Source organism: Notechis scutatus, chromosome 2, assembly GCF_049901735.1.
Source record: "Notechis scutatus isolate UNSWTSFEM ecotype Mainland chromosome 2, rNotScu1.2, whole genome shotgun sequence".
NCBI classification, from domain to species: Eukaryota; Metazoa; Chordata; class Lepidosauria; order Squamata; family Elapidae; genus Notechis; species Notechis scutatus.
The window spans coordinates 249,406,314-249,423,988 of record NC_142010.1 but is presented as its reverse complement, the minus strand read 5'-3'; the positions used below and the strand labels follow the sequence as shown (position 1 = coordinate 249,423,988).

Below are 17,675 nucleotides of genomic sequence, written 5' to 3'. Positions count from 1 at the left end.
CCCACCACTGATCAATATGTTCACCACCTTGAATTGATCACCTCCTTTCTTGGACAGAGAAAGAGAAAGATTGGCCCAAGTCTACCCAGCTGGCTTTGTGCACAAGGAAGGATTAGAACTCCCACCCTCCCACTTTGTAGCCTGATGCCTTAACCACCACATCGATGTATTTTATGCATCCTGATTTTATACATACTTTACATTTACTCTAGTGCTCATTGAGTGTCGTCCAGATCTTTTAAAACTGAGAGGAATGCAGACGTTGGCTTCAAAGTGATGAGGTCCAGTCCTTTTATTCCTGGAATGTATAGCATTCTTTCATATGACAAGGGATGTTAAATTTACTTTTCATGTCAAAGAAAGTAAGAATTTGCTGAAATGGAGCTCCATCTACAGGCTGAGGAAAGTGAAGGCCAAGAGGAAGAGCAACTATTATTCCCTCTTTTTTTACAGAAGATATACCTAACTGTATTTCCCTCTACTCAGGAACACATATATGTTCCAAAGCAAAACAGCCATAATCAAAATAGAAAGGGGGATTTTATTTTGAAAGAAATAAAAGTTCTTCTGGAAATGAAATGTGAAACTACGAAAGATCGAAGTACAAGTAGCCTTTGACTTAGGACAGGGGTGTCAAACTCGATTTCATTGAGGGCCATATCAGAGTTGTTTTTCACCTCAGGGGATGGGTGGGCGTGACAAGCTCAACATCACTCGTGTCGGGGGCGCCTGTGATGGCCCGGGCGCTCTGCCAGCAAAAATGGGCTCCCAAGCTCTGTTTTCACCTGCGACGGGCTCCTGCAACCCTCTGCCAGTGAAAACGTAGCTTGGGAAGGCTGCCTGTTGTCCCTGCAAGCTCCATTTTCACTGGCAGGCTGGTCCTTCATTGTTTCCAGGGCCGCCCCATGGGCCAGATCTAAGCACCCTGCAGGCCAGATCTAAGCACCCCGTGGGCCAGATCTAAGCACCACATGGGCCTAGATCTAAGCACCCCATGGGCCAGATCTAAGCACCGGAGCCTCCGTGGGGCATGGGCCAGATCTAAGCACCCCATGGGCCAGATCTAAGCACCCCGTGGGCCAGATCTAAGCATTCCGTGGTCCATGGGCCAGATCTAAGCACCCTGGGCCAGACCTAAGCACCCCATGGGCCAGATCTAAGCACCCCATGGGCCAGATCTAAGCACCCGTGGGCCAGATCTAAGCACCCCGTGGGCCAGATCTAAGCACCACATGGGCCAAATCTAACAGCACCCGTGGGCCAGATCTAAGCACCCCGTGGGCCAGATCTAAGCACCCCATGGCAGGCCAGATCTAAGCACCCCGTGGGCCAGATCTAAGCATTCCGTGGTGCATGGGCCAGATCTAAGCACCCCATGGGCCAGACCTAAGCACCCCATGGGCCAGATCTAAGCACCCCATGGGCCAGATCTAAGCTACCCGTGGCATGTCTAGCACCCATGGGCCAGATCTAAGCACCCGTGAGCCAGATCTACCCGTGGATGCCAGATCTAAGCACCAAGCACCCACGGCCAAATCTAATCTAGCACCCACGAGCCAGATCTAAGCGCCGTGGGCCAGATCTAAGCATCCCATGGGCAGATCTAAGCACCCCGTGGGTGCAATCAATCAATCAACAAACATAATGCTATGACAAAGACCGTGAATTCTAGTCCTGCCTTTAGCATGAAACCAACTTTGGGCCAGTCACTCTCTCTCAGCCCTAAAAAGCTAACGGTGGCAAACCACTTCTGAAATCCTGCCAAGATAACTGCAGGGATTTATCTAGGAAATTACCAGAGTTAACACTGACTTGAGGACCTATGTGCAAGCGTAGACACATATATACCTGTACATCCATACTTATATTCATACTCACATACCCAGACATCTTAACATTTACAACCCATCTGGTTTGTTGGTCAGTAATCACATGGTTATCACTGATGAGCCATGGTGGCACAGTGGTTAGAATGCAGTATTGCAGATTAATATGCCGACTGCCAGCAGTTTGATCCTGACCGGCTCAAAGTTGACTCATCCTTTCATCCTTTCATCCTTCCAAGGTCAATAAGATGAGGACCCAGATTATTGGGAGAAATATGCTGATGCTGTAAATTGCTTAGAGAGGGCTGTAAAAACACTGAGAAGCAGTATACAGTAAGTCTAATTGTTATTGCTATTATCTTCTTAGACTTTACTCTTATGTACATCACACAACGTATATATAAAAAAAGTGAAGGCTTCTGCCACAATGCACATTACAATTCCTATTCCACCACCCTTGCAAATGCCTCTGGCTATACTAGAAATGAAAATGAAAATCAATGCTCATCTCAAAGACAGACAGTAAGAAATGTAAGGAATGCTGAGATAAAAGGGATGTGATTTTTTTAAAAAATTGCATTAACAGCCTTTAATAGAAAGCCTTCTGGGGATCACATTATCTAATGATTGAATTCCCAGGCATCTAGTCTCTGTAGAAAATTCTGGGATTTATCTGGATCAGATCTTGCCGAGGTTTGGCTAAGCACCAGAGGATTTTAGGATTTAAATGGCTATGAAATGAATGGTTACAACCATTAAATGAGTTGGGCAATCAATGTTAGGCCTGAGACAGATTAAAAGATCAGAATAGCAGAAGAAACGTATAAGAAAACAATACCTGGAATCTGAAGAATTTCATCTCTTATACATTGTATAATATGGTGACTACAATCTAACATGAATAACATGTATTGCTATCATCTAACATAAGAATTTGATCATGCATGTCATGATACTGCAATTCCCATTATACCATAGTAAGCAGTAAAGACTTACCAAAAATAGAAGGCTTACTAACTTAGGACATCTTTCTTCATTGATTTTAAGAAGCACAACTTTGATGATTCCATGACATTGTGGCATTTTAGAAAGTTGATTATTAAGATTTTAAGATATTGGCATTATTTGCTTAAATTTAGAGAGAAGTTGTTGAATTGTCATTATCTCTGGACCAAAAGAAAGTTGGAGCTCAACTTTATAATGTTATAAATTTGTTTGTTGATTACTTTTTTGGTCCCTTTAAATTTGTTTTGTTATTTCCTCCTCCTTTTCCCTTTTATGTTAGTTTGTATTTTAATGTTTAACTTTGTGATACAAAAAGATATTAAAAATATTTACATAAATGAAAATAAGAATGGAACAAAGGTGGATCAAATCGCTGCTGATTCAAGAAGGAACATGTAAACAGATGGCTTGTTCCTTGTCTTTTAGTTGTTTTATAGGTCTCATGATGTGAATTTTAGGTGAAACCCGGCAAAACAAAATTTGAAATTGTATGGTTTGCCTCCTGGTAATCTTCTCAGTACGAGTGACCACATAAGAAATGCTTAAAGTGGTTCTACTGTTGACATGCATTCTGTGCCCCCTTGAACAAACAAGACTGAACTTTTGCTTTATTCAGAGTTTGAAGACAACAATCTAACAGCCATAAGCTGAGAAAACATGCTGGGCACTGGCACGCAGAGGTAGACATCCAGTTTCACTGCAGAATTCCCATGTCCAAAAATGTAAACATTTATCATGCAAATGTCCTCAAGCAGCCTCAACAGATGTGCCATTCTGTAGATGCTTTTCTTTAATTTGGTTTTCTAATTCTTGCTGAAATTTAGGTCAGAGTGAAAACAAACTTCATCTACAAACACAGTTGTGGTATTTGCAGCAGAATTCCCGAAGTCCTATAGATGGATGGAAAATAAAGTGGAATTGTAAATGCAGAAGGCATTGCTTAGTGATGCCTTGCAAATTTTTATAACCACATTAAAGACAAACAGATGTTTTCCAATAAAGAAATATTTTCTTCCCTTTATTTTTATTGCTCCTTTGTTAATTTAAAATGCTGTTAGTTTTTTTTTCCAGTGGTGGGGTTGGGGAGAAGAGTTTTTATTCAGAAAAATAGATTACAACAAAAATGCACAGACAAGGCACTACTTTAAAATGGACGGGGATAAAGGAGAATAATATATATGATCAGTCATCTGATAAAAAACACTTTGGCAGTTCTTATGCAGTAGGGAAATTTATGACTTATAACTGGAACAACTCATGTTGACAGAAGCTCAACTAGATCTACAGAATTCTTGCTCTGTTCTATTTCAAGAGTAATTAAAATGGCTAGATGGTCATCTTATCCTCTTTGATCTTCAGAATAATCCTGTGAAGTTGGTGACCATGACAGACGATTAATTCAAAGTATTCTGGCATGGCTGTCATTGCCAATTTAGGTTTTGGAAGCCAAGAACACCAGAAATTTTCATTAGTTGTGAACGATATATTTGGAAGGATCTCGGAGATTTCATAGGTGGATTCCAATCTGCAAAGCGGGCAGTTGAGGTGTTGGGTTGTGCAAGGTTTGAGGGGGGCATCAAAATTAGCCTGTTGTGACCATTGGCATATTTGTAGATTTCTATTTAGTTTACCTATGAAAATGGCAGCATTGAGTCCTTCCCTGGAAACCTGCTATTTCATTTCCCACAATCCCACTATACAGTTTTGTATTAAAGACTTCCTACAAATCAGGAAATGGCAACCCATCAAAGGCAGGTATCAGGACAAAGTCTTATCAAGTTCCTGGTCTCATCAACCTATCCGAGACTGCAGTTCAGTGTCTCTGGTCCTGGTTAAGATGGGAGCTGAAACGCTTGGAGGAGGGAAGGATGTTGAGAACTGACCTGCCAGAAGCTGGTTCAGCCAAAGGAAAGGAAGATAAGACACACTGCCATCAGTGTGGGACGCAGAAGACAGAATTCCTCAACCATTCTTAGAAGCTTGGAATGGGGTCAGCTAAAGAAGAACAAGGGATGTACAGAAGGAGTCAAACTATATGTGGCACAAATGTGTACAATGAAGCCTCAGTGGGCCTTTTTTATTTAAATAAATAAGCAAAAAACAAACAAACAAAGATCTGGTCAGCAGCCTGTGGAATTTATGCATCTATTTTTTCACTGTGATTTTTCCTTCCAGCTATTATTTTTTATCTTTGGGGGTTCCAGATGCTTAAACTTGCTTGTGAATGCTCTTCTGGTATCCTCTAAAAGGGAAAACAATTCACAGACTATTGTGAGCCCCAGAACAGTTCGTGAGAGAAAGAATTGAATCCGTCCCTAAACACACACATATACTTAAAACTGCATTCCTCTAAGGCTGCTTTTCATTTAGAACATAAATCCATGGCACACATTGGTGTGTAGTATAACATATAGTTTGGTCTTAATCATCTCTCCTCCCCTCCTCTAATCTAATGCAGCAGGCCAAGATGGGTACTGCATTCCTTCTCCTTTCTTCAACCAGTTGTTCTTCTTTTCTATAATAGCATTTATGTAGAGGACAGTCATAACAAAATGACATGGCCTGTGAATTTGTGTGTTTGGGATCTTGGTTGAGCCATGTTCTAGGATGGTAAAAGAATTCGAAGCTAGAAATGAGGCATGGCATATGCAGAAATTTTAATTTATCCCAGGTAAAGGTAAAAGTTTCCCCTGTACAATCATGTCTGACTCTTAAGGGGTAGTACTTGTCTTGTTTCTTAGCCAAGGGAGCCAACATTGTCCAAAGACACTTCAGTGATCATATGGCTAGCATGACTAAAAGCTAAAGGGGTACAGAACACTGTTACCTTCCCATTGAAGTGGTACCTATTTATCTACTTGCATCTCCATGTTTTAGAACTGCTAGGTGGGCAAGAGCTGGGGCAAGTAAGAGGAGTTCACCCTGTCTTGCAGCACTCAGGTCTCGAACCCAGGCAGTCAGCTTTCCAGCTGATAAGCTCAACATCTTTAATTGGTGAGCTATCCCGCTCCCAATCTTTCCCAAAAGATTAGGGAAAAGAGGAGACAACATCTCTGTTGACCTTAGATCAGTCATTTTTTTTCTGTCTTTTGGGGTTGCTCTTGTAGGGAAAAGTCATGCTGGCTGGGGAATTTTGAGAGCTGAAGTCCACAAGTCCACAGGGCAGATACCCTAGCAATAGCAATAGCACGTTGACTTATATGCCGCTTCAAGTGCTTTTCAGCCCTCTCTAAGCAGTTTAGAGAGTCAGCATATTGCCCCCAACAATCTGGGTCCTCATTTTACCTCAGAAGGATGGAAGGCTGAGTCAACCTTGAGCCGGTGAGAATCGAACTGCCAGCAGCTGGCAGTCAGCAGAATTAGCCTGCAATACTGAATTTTGACCATTGTACCACTAGGGCTCTTAACTGCGCCATCATGGTTCTTAAGTTTCAATATACCACATTATACCCCAGACTGTTAGCTTCATTCCTCTTTTTTTCTTTTTCACTGCAGTTAAGAAAGCTGTGCTTAATCTAAGAACAAACTTTCTACAGTGATTCCTAATCCTTTAGAACACATACACTCCATTTTTCAGACTACTCTGTGGGTTTTCTAAAACCTCTCTCTTCCCCCCAATTTAATTCTAATCTTTCCAAACCAAGAATTTATATATCTCAGATTAAATTGTTGAGATAGTATACATATGGAAGTAACTAATTTCCTTATGCCAAAAATCTTGTAATTGTGTCAACTAATCGTTGCGTTTGAAAAGCCCATCTGCCATCAGGTCCTATTTCTGGATCTCCTGATGATGTCCACATTCTGGAAAGGCCAATTGGAAACATTAATTTGCTTTTATGTGCTTAAATGGTCTTCCCTTGGTAGAAGAGTTTTTTCTTTTTCTTTCTAGGATGTATAAATTGAATTTAACAATGGAAATAGTTGACATTCCTTGGGGGATGGAGTTCTTCAAAACTGTATAGGCCATACTGATTTTGTGATCTTTTATTCCATTTTCCACATTTCATTACTCTCATTTCAAGTTCTTGGCCTTTTTCTGGCACAGTAAATTCTACTTTTCACACCATAATTACTTTGGATTGTATTTTCATGGCTGGCTTCTTTTCAGCTGGTTTTAAGAAGAATCTGAACTCCATAACATTCTAATTCCAGTCGATTTTTCCAACCACAATTTTAAAGTAAATTTAACGAGAGACCAAACAAACCAGATCCCCAAGTAGGAGAAACAGATACAGTCTCATACTTGTGCCAGCCTGTACCCAAGGATTTGACCCAGGACATTTCACCTATACAAAACGCTGCCCCTTCTGTGCTTGCGAGTTGTGGTTTCTCCTGGATAAACTGGGCTATTTTTTTATTCCCCTGGTGCCACACACTGGGTGGATTGTGTAAATATCACTGCCATGCCTAGAAACTGGCACAAATGCATACTTGTGTGTGTCTCAGAAATTAATAAACAGAAATCATTTTTGTCAAATAAATAGCATCCATGCACTCAACACAATCACTTTTTGCTCATTGAGGTGATCTTTTATAGTCAAAATATAACCGTCTAAAGTCCATAATTTCTAAGGCACACACATAGGTACAGAATAATGGTATCAGTTGCAAACCACTCTACATTGGGCTATCCTTTAAAAGTATCTGGAAGCTTCAGCTGGTATCAAAAACTAAGCAATCTTGAGTGCCCTAAGGTTGGCGCATGTAGCACCTTTGCTGTATGAGCTGCATTGGGTGCCAGTTTGCTTCTGGGTTGACTTCAAGGTGTTGGTTATGATCAGTGATGAGATTAAATTTTTTTTACTACTGGTTCTGTAGGCGTGGCTCGGTGGGCGTGGCAGGGGAAGGATACTGCAAAATCCCATTCTTTCCGCACCCCACTAACCTGCTTTCCAGCTCTGTTCTCCTGGGCAGGGCAACAAAAGAAGACCCAATCAACTGGGACTCGGGAGGCAGAGAATAGATGGGGGCGGGGCCAGTCAGAGGTGGTATTTGCGGTTCTCCGAACTACTCAAAATTTCCGCTACCGGTTCTCTAGAACTGGTCAGAACCTGCTGAATACCACCTCTGGTTATGACCTTTAAAACCCTACATGGCATGGAACCTTTTTCTCAGTACATTGGCCTGTCCCACCCAGTCAGACAGGGAGGGTTTCTTACGGACTCCATCAGTTAAAGAATATTGACTGGTAAGGTCCAGGAACAGAACCCTTCTTACTCTCCTGGACTCCTGGAAATGTCTGAAGTCCTGGCTCTACTGACTTGTTGGGCAGCTTGGAATATTGCATCCAATTTTGGTCGCCACAATATAAAAAAAGATGTAAAGAGTACAGAGAAGAGCAACATAGATGATTATGGGACTGGAGGCTAAAACATACGAAGAACAGTTGCAGGAATTGTCTAGTTTAACGAAAAGAAGGGCTAGGGAATGACATGATAGCAGCGTCCCAATATTTAAGGGACTGCCACAAAGAAGAGACCAACCCATTCTCCAAAGCACTTGAAGGCAGGGCAGGAAGCAAGGGGTGGAAACCAATCAAGGACAGATCCAAGCTAGAACTAAGGAGAACTTTTCTGACAGTTAGAAGAATTAATCAGTAGTTTAACTAATCACTGACTTGCCTTCAGAAGTTGTAGGTGCTCCAATACTGGAAGTTTTAAGAAGAGGTTGGACAACCATTTGTCTAAAATGGTAGCGTTTCCTGTTCGAGCAGTGGGTTGGATTAGAAAGCCTCCAAAGTCCCTTCCTATTCTGTTATTTGCAGAGGAGTATGCAACCTTGGGACTGATTAGCGCTTTGAAAGCCCTACTGCAATATAATTATTCATTTGGTTTTTACATTTTAATTGTACACCCCACAGAGTCACTGTGTGTGCGAGGGGGATGAATGGTCTCCAAATTTGATATATAAATAAACTAAATAAACTAAATAAGAAAGTGAGTAACCTCCTGATGTTACTTTATCAGGTTTGTTTTATCGCAAGGACTCTGGGAAATTCAAATACATTTTTATTGAATCATTGGTATTTAAATATGTGGATAAATATGTTCTGAATAAAAAAAAACAAATCTTTCCACAAAAAGCATTGAAAAACTACCAACGAAGGATACATTTATTCAAATCTGGTCACTATTTTTTAGATATATTGTGAATGGAAAAAGAAAATGTCTCAGTTATAACCATGGTCATTTAAAAAAAACAAAACGATTATTTCTGAAACGTGTGAGTTTGCTGCCATCTCCTGGTTAAATACTATTTTGACTCTGTCAGATTTGTTTACAATATGCTCAATTCCAAAATCCACTTAATTCATTTAATGTTTCTTTAAAATCAGGAAGGAAGGAAGGAAGGAAGGAAGGAAGGAAGGAAGGAAGGAAGGAAGGAGTCCTTTTTCAGTCCAAATATGAATTAATTAAATATGAATTAATGAGTTTGAGTAAAAAACATTTTTTCTTGTAACACAAAGATATTATTGCCTATATAGATGCCGGAAGAAAAAAAAAAGATTTTTGGCTATGAATGTGAGAAGTCATGTCTGGATGGAAAAGAGATAATTTAATTTAAGAGAGGATTTAATTAATTGATCCTTGTGTTTCTTTTATTATACGGGAGTTGCTTTCTCAAAAAAAGAAAATTACTGAAAAACTGTTGTGCTATGTTCTACAGTTGCTCATTAATATATTCAGCAACAATGTGCTAGAGTAGCACTTCTGAAACTATATAAAGACCAGGTTTTTTTTTGCTTAATTTCTAATCTGTCATAGACAAATACTTTTGCAAAATACAATAAAAATGAATTATTAGAAAAGAAAAAGTTAAAAACAAACTCAAAAACAGAAAATACAAACTCGATTTTTTTATCATTAGATCCAACAAACATAAAATCACTTCCATAAATATCATTTCCATACCGTATTTGCCGGCGTATAAGATGACTTTTTTGCCCTGAAAAAGATGCCTCCAATTGGGGGGGTCGTCTTATATGCCGGGTCGTCTTATACGCCGGCAAATAGTAATTGGGAAGCACTGCGGCTGCCAGCGGCTGAGGCACTTTTGCGCACCGTGGAAGCGAATCCCGTGAAGCCGAAAGGAGCAGCCAGCCTTCTCCCAGCTCCCAAGGAAACGAGGCTCGCACCGCCCGAGCTCCGCTGAGGTATCCGGCTGGGGCTGTCAGGAGTTGTTACCGCTGGCGCGGCTCCAGTCCCGCGTTGCCTCGGGAAGGGAAAGGCAAAACCAGGAGCCGCTGCTGCCATTGCAAAGCGCCGCCGCGCTCTTCCTTTTTGCCTTTCCCTTCCCGAGGCAACGCGGACTGGAGTCGCGCGGAGCCGCGCCAGCGGTAACAACTCCTGACAGCCCCAGCCGGATACCTCAGCGGAGCCCGGCGGTGCGAGCCTCGTTTCCTTGGGAGCTGGGAGAAGGCTGGCTGCTCCTTTCGGCTTCACGGGATTGTTTCCACGGTAGACAAAAGTGCCTCAAAAAAAAAAAAAAGTGCAAAAGTGGAAGGCGTGCGGAAGAGGGGCGAGTATATAACAAACTATATTTTGAGTGGAAATGTTGTGGGGTCGTCTTATACGCCGGGTCGTCTTATACGCCGGCATATACGGTAAATATAATCAGAACAGAGATAATTTCAGAAAAAAGAAAATAATTATGAAGATGTTCATTGAAAGTGAGAGTACTACCGTGTTTCTCACAAAATAAGGCCGGGCCTTTTTTTTTTTTTTTGACCCCCTCCAAAAATGGCTAGGCCGTCTTTTCACAGGGGTGACTTAATTCCCCCCCCCCCTTGCATCCTCGGGCGGGCGGGCGGCGACGGCTTGGATGTTGACCTCGGCGTTAGTAGGGCACTTCGTATCGGGAAACCTTCCGCCACCATTGCTTTCCCTTCTCCCCATGCTGCCGCGGCATTTAGAGCAACACCACGGCGTTTGGCGCAGCCCTGCGCGGCCAGCCAGGGCTCCTCCCTGCAACTGGAGCCCAGCGAAGACACTCGGCTTCAAGCACTCCTGTCGCCGCCTTCCCTTCGCCTTCGAAGGCAAAGCCAATTCTTTTAAAAACGACGCCCTATGACCAGTACGACAAAGACTCCCCTGCCCGAGAGGGCAGTCCATCCCCACGTGGGGAGGTGAATCTCCCGGGGCTGCAGTGCAGGATCGGCCCACCCCGGGAGAAGCGCCCAGCTGCCATCCCTGTCTGGCGCTGGGCAGAGCGCGAAGAGCTTCGCCTGGGGTGCCCAGCACAGCTAACAGGCGGCCCCTGTTTCATAGGTGAAACAACCTGAAGTTGTCACTCTGTGTGTACAGGGTGAGATAGAGAGAACTAATCTAGAACTAAAAAATTTCTTAGGAGTGAGAACAATAAACTAGTGGAACAACTTGCCTCCAGAAGTTGTAGAAGCTCCAACACTGGAAGTTGTGAGGAAGAGATTGGACAACACATTGTCTGAAACGGTGTAGGGTTTCCTGCCTCAGTAGGGGGTTGGACTAGAAGACCTCCAAGGCCCCTTCCAACTGTTATTCTGATACCCGGATAGAAGTAGCACATCTCTCTTAAAACTGCCATTATTCCATCACAGCTTACTTTTCCTTCTCTCTCGCTAATACATTAGCGTTATGAATTCTTCTCCCTCTCCCTGCCCATATTTTGAAAGCAATCTCTTTTCTTCACAAGGTAGAAGGAAAAAGGGCAGAATCCCACAGTTCAGCTGGGAAAGACAAAAAAGGCGCCATTGAGAGCATCCAGGGATGAGTAATCTGCAAGGAGGAGGGTGTGGCATTGTCATCCAAGCTCCGCCTTCTTTGTAAAAAAAATAGTATTGTGACAGGCATGCAGCATCTTTCAGATTTTGAAACAGGTGGCTGGTTATTTAGAATAATGGTAGTCCTCGATTTAGGATTGGTTGCTTAGCGACCATTCAAAGTTATGATGGATCCCAGCAGATTGACCCCAAATTTAAAGTTCCAACAGTCCAGCCACATAATCCTGCAGTCACGTGATCACATTTTGGGTGCTCAGCAGTTGCCACATCTTTATGGCATTTTGCAGCATTCCGCAGTCATGTGACTGTGATTTATGACTTTTTTTTTTTTTTTTGCCAGAAACCGACATTTATTTCTGGTTTCTGGCAAAAAATGCCCACTCTAGAAAATGGATTCTCTTAACAATTGCCTGTTTGCTTAACAATTGTTGCAAAAAAAGGTTGTAAAAATCACACTGTGACCTACCTCGGCTCAATTATGGTCATAAGCCATGGACTACCTGTGTTTCCCTGAAAATAACACCCAATCTTATTTTCTTTTAGGCCCCAAAATAAGCACCATGTCTTATTTTCAGGGAATGTCTTACCTGCTTACTTTAGGATCACCGCAGCTAGGCCTCCCACGCTCCGACACCTGTCGCGCTGCTGCCTGACTTCTTCTGCGGGCACTCGTGGCCAGACGCCACATGGCTGATTGCAGCGGTATCACCGCTCGTGGCAGGAGGCTGCCATGGCACATTGTGCCATTGCGCATGCAAGCAGCAGCTCCGTTGCAAATGGCGGCATTGGCGTAAGCCTCATGGCATCCTGCTGTGAGCAGTGGCACGGGCGTGATGAGCTATGGGGCGCCCTGCCGTGAGCGGCAACACCAGTGGGGTGCACCACGTGGCATCTGGCTGCAAGCAGTCACAGAAGAAGTTGGGGAGCAGGTGTCGGGAGGCCTGGCTGTGGTAATCCTAAGGTAAGTGTGTGCAGAGCGTGTGGGACAGCTCCAACCTTGATTTTTACGCATGCGCCTTGCCCCACCTCATACAACCAGATGGTGGGCAGGGTTTAATTAGGGCTTATTTTGGGGGGGGTGCGGCTTATTTTAGGCACAGGAGTGAAAATCTGGCTAAGGCTTGTTTTCAGGGTAGGTTGTATTTTCAGGGAAACGTGATACCTATACTAACTGAACACCACTTTCTTTTTCTTCCATTCAATCGGGGCCAATTCTTGGAGGCTGCCTAGACAAGTCCCTGCTTGTCCAATTTTCTGCCTGGACTTGCCAAGTTTCCTTGGCAAGGTTTCTCAAAAGCGTGCTGATGAAGACTCAAATCATCCAGGCCAAAGGTATCAAAAGGTTGAATCATGAACCAATCGTGACCAATCTTTCTCAGAAGTGGTTTGCCATTTCCTCCTTCCTAGAAATGAGAGAAAGTGATTGGTCCAATGTCACCCATCTGGTTTAGTGCCCAAGGCAGGACTAGAACTCTGAGTCTCCCTGTTTCTAGCATGGTGCTTTAGCCACTGCACCAAATCGGCTCTCGAAAACCACTAGTCTGCTTTAAATGGTAACACTGGGAATCTTTACTTTCCGATGTAGCAGGCCAACTCTTTGTGGTCCAGAAAATAATGAGGATAACAAATTGGACATTTATAACTTATTTGCCTGCCTGGATGGGAAATTCTAGAAATTGAAATGAACAAATCTTAAAATTGCAAAGGATAAAATATACAGATCTATGGAATCCTGATTGCAAAAATCCCAGCAGCCACTAGAGGCAAAGATATATAGGAAAAAAAAATTCTCTACTGCAGTGGTCCCCAACCTTTTTTGTACCAGGGACCAGTTTCAAGCACAAACACTTTTTCAAGGACTGGGGGAATCGAGTTTGGTGGTTTGCTTGCAGACGTTTCATTACCTGACTAGGTAACATCTGATGTTGTTACCTAGTCGGGTAATAAAACATCTGCCAGCAAACCACCAAGTTCAGGGCGCCTCGGCCCTGCCTCCCTCAGCCCCATCCCTCAGGTGTCTCCCTCCCTCCCTCAGGTGTCTGCCTCGTTCCTCTCTCAGTCGCTCTCTCGCTGCTGCTCCACCAGCCCAGGAAGAAACTGCTTCAAAGAAGCCGAAGCGCCCGTTTACTCCCACCCCACCCGCCCGCGCACGGTTCAACCCAGTGCTCCATTCTGCCTGCCTGCCTGCCTGCCTGCCTTCGTTTGGAGCAGCTTCGGCTGATAAAAAGAGGCGAATAGTTATTATTCTCAGCCGAAGCTGCTCCCAAACAACCAGACAGGCAGAACGGAGCACTGAATTGAGCGGCGCGGGCGGGCGGGGTGGGGTAACGGGCACTTCGGAGGAGCTGCGGCGACAGGAAAAGCCACCCCGGCTTCTTTGAAGCAGTTTCTTCCTGGGCTGGTGGAGCAGCGAGAGAGCGACTGAGAGAGGAATGAGGCGGGAGGAAACCGAAGCCGCTGAGCCAGAGAGCAGGACAGGCTTCGGTTGCTTCCTCCCTCCCCTTCTTTCATTTGTGTCCTTGATCCCCGATCCCAGCAGCATTCACCGAAGGCGAAGAAAGCCGCCATTTTTTTAAATTTTTTTTTCTTTGCGGCCCGGTACAGAGTGCTCCACGGACCGGTACCGGTCCGCGGCCCGGTGGTTGAGGACCCCTGCTCTACTGTATACTGTGGGGCAAGTTTGAACAGCTGTGTTCAATCTACCCAAACTTTTATGGAAAACGTTACAGGTAGTCCTCAACTTACAACAGTTCGTTTAATGACTGTTCAAAGCTACAAAAGCACTGAAAAAAGTGAACTATGACTGTTTTTCACACTTACGATTGTTGCCGTGATCAAAATTCAGCTACTTGGCAACTGATTCATATTTATGACGGTTGCAGCGTTCTGGGGTCCTGTGATCACTTTTTATGACAACCAAGTCAATGGAGAAGCCAGATTTACTTAACAACCAGGTCATTAATTTAATAGCTGTACTGATTCATTTAACAACTGTAGCAGGAAAGGTCATAAAATGGGACAAAGTTCGCTTTACAAATGCATAGCTTAGCAAGAAAAAATGTGGGCTTTATTGTGGTCGTAAGTCGGGGAATACCAGTACTCATCTGTTTAGAAATCAGTGCAGCGGTTAAAAAAATAACCAGAAGAAATCAGAGTTGTGTTAAACATTAATGGGGGAATCCCTGCCTAAGCCTCTCACTTAATTTAGAATGGCTTACTTCCTGGTACTGTAAAGCTGATTTGCTTTGGCAGAGATTTATTAGGACACACAAGTCAATACAGGTAGTCCTTGACTTATAACAATGTGCTTAGTGACTGTTCATAACGGCACTGAAAAAAGTGACTTATGACCATTTTTCACACTTATGACCATTGTAGAATTCCCCATGGTCACATGATTTACATTTGGATGTGAGGGAAGTCACCCCTCCTAGAAGAATGAAAGAAATATTTAAAAGGGCACAATATTATATTTCCCCTAAAGGAAAAATAAAAATCTTAAGGGAGACAGAAAGCTTCAGCAGATATTTGGTGCCCATTGAGAAGGACTGAGCCAGCCTATCTACAAGACAAAAGACCTTCAGCTCCAGGGTGATGGGATTACGACATGACCCTCTAGGACAGTGGTCCCCAACCTTTTTTGTACCAGGGACCAGTTTCAAGCAGAAACACTTTTTCAAGGACCGGCGGGGGAGATTCTATTTTCCATTCCCAAAACTTTATGTTTACCCTACAACTAGCATTAAAGACACCTGACTGCAGTCTCTCTAGTTCTAGGTCTTGCCCAGCTGTGTAGCTACAAAATTTCATGCAGATGTTTCTCTTATCTCTGTTTGGTGAAAACAGGAATTGAATGAGGAGCATTTAGTCAGTGTGTTTTCCCTAGGAAGCTCCTGTAGTCCTTGTTCAGGGATCATTCAGAGCTACGATGGACCTCTAACATCCAGCCCAGGAAGAAACTGCTTCAAAGAAGCCGGGGGTGTGTGTGTGTGGCTTTTCCTGTCGCCGCACCTCCTCCGAAGCGCCCATTCACCCCCACCCTGCCCGCCCGCCCGCGGTTCAATCCAGTGCTCCGTTCTGCCTGCCTGCCTGCCTGCCTTGGTTTCTGGTTGTTTGGGAGCAGCTTCGGCTGAGAATAATAACTATTCGCCTCTTTTTATCAGCCAAGCTTCTCCGAATCAACCAGAAACGAAGGCAGGCAGGCAGGCAGAACGGAGCACTGGATTGAACCGCGGGCGGGCGGGCGGGGTGGGGGTGAACGGGCACTTCGGAGGAGCTGCGGCGACAGGAAAAGCCACCCCCCCCCGGCTTCTTTGAAGCAGTTTCTTCCTGGGCTGGTGGAGGAGCGAGAGAGCGACTGAGAGAGGAACGAGGCGGGAGGAAACCAAAGCCGCTGAGCCGGAGAGCAGGACAGGCTTTGGTTGCTTCCTCCCTCCCCTTCTTTCATTTGTGTCCTTGATCCCTGATCCCAGCAGCATTCACCGAAGGCGAAGAAAGCCGCCATTTTTATTTTATTTTATTTGCGGCCCGGTACAGAGTGCTCCACGGGGACCCCTGCTCTAGGAGACTTTATTTATTTTATTTTGTCAAGCGATTATAAGATAACAGGTATAAGTATAAACATAATTATGAATACATGAAATGGATATGAATAAGTAAAAAAAAAGAAATAGGACAGGGACCTACCGTGCTTATGCACGCCCCCTACAGACCTCTTAGGAAAGGGGTGAGGTCAATAGTAGACAGTCTAAGGTTAAAGTTTTTGGGGTTCGGGTAAGAAACCACAGAGTCAGGTAGACTCTGGTAGAGTATTCCAGACGTTGATCACTCTGCTGCTGAAGTCGTATTTCCTGCAATCAAGTTTGGTGCGATTTAACCTTGAGTTTGTATCCATTGTGTGCTCTTGTATTGTTATGGATGAAGCTGAAGTATTCATTGACAGGTAGGACATTGCAATATATAATTTTATGTACTATACTTAGATCAGACCTAAGGCATCGTAGTTCTAGGTTGTCTAGGTCTAGAATTTCAAGTCTGGTGGCATAAGGTATTCTGCAACGAGGAGTGGAGAACTCTTCTTGTGAAATAGAAAATACAAAATGAAATAGCTTTGCTGGCTGTGGAATTCTGGGAGTTGAAGTCCACAAGTCTTAAAGTTGCCAAGGTTGGAGACCCCTGTTCTAGGACATAATAGGATTATCTAGAAGCAGAGCTCACTGCATTGTGAAATCACCTGGGACACTGCATCACCCTCCAGGCTTCAACCAAACTTATCTCAGCCGAACTGACTCCACATGGCCCCATGGGAGTCTGACTACAGCCAATAGAATACATATTCCTGCATAGGAACAGGAAGCTCAAGGGCAAGGCCCAAGAGAGGTAGAAATAACCCTAACTGTCTACTCCATAAGGTCAACTGCTGAGGACCTCAAACCCATGTCCATCAATAAGCCATCTTTCCAAACAGCCTCCGTGTTTCCAGTGTCTTTCTCCCCCGCCTGGGACTGAACCAGATGGATATTTCCTCCAACAGATGCTTGACAACTGACTCACATTTATGACGGTTGGCAGTGTCCCGGGGCCTTTTGACAAGCAAAGTCAATGGGGAAGCCGGATTCACTTAACTGGGTTATTAAGTAAACAACGCAGTGATTCACTTCACAAAGGTGACGAGAAAAGTCGTAAAGAGGGGCAAAACTCACTTCACAAATGTCTCATTTAGCCACAGAAACTTTGGGCTCAGTTGTGGTCGTAAGTGGAGGATCACCTTCCTGTGCTCCCACCTCCTCCTTCTGCCGTCGAAATGGCATTTTTCCCAATCTGCAATCGGCATGTTGGCTGTTTCTCAACCTTCAGCACGGACAAGCCTCAAACCCCGGCGCCCGCCCGAACAGCGAGAAGCGCAACCCCAAAAAAGCGCTGCCTGGGCGCTGGCGGATCCTGGGAACGCCACTCCTTCCTACCTATCTGGAGGGCGCAGCTTGCAAGGCGGGAAATCGGCATGGGGACTTTCCGGGCGCGGCCCGAGCCGCTGAGGCCGGTCGCAGCGACCCGGCGCCGGGCTTGCACCGCCCCGAAGCTCC

At 44.3% G+C, this 17,675-nt stretch overlaps 1 long non-coding RNA gene across 1 annotated transcript; it reads right to left on the bottom strand.

Annotated features, from left to right (window-relative positions):
* Positions 1-3,422: 3,422 nt before the first annotated feature.
* On the bottom strand, positions 3,423-17,480 carry LOC148132594 (uncharacterized). Its single transcript, XR_015748262.1, has 3 exons — positions 17,295-17,480; positions 4,715-4,826; positions 3,423-3,721 (listed from the first exon to the last, which is right to left on the bottom strand). It is a non-coding gene; the product is annotated as an uncharacterized LOC148132594 (long non-coding RNA).
* Between the last annotated feature and the right edge of the window lie 195 nt (positions 17,481-17,675).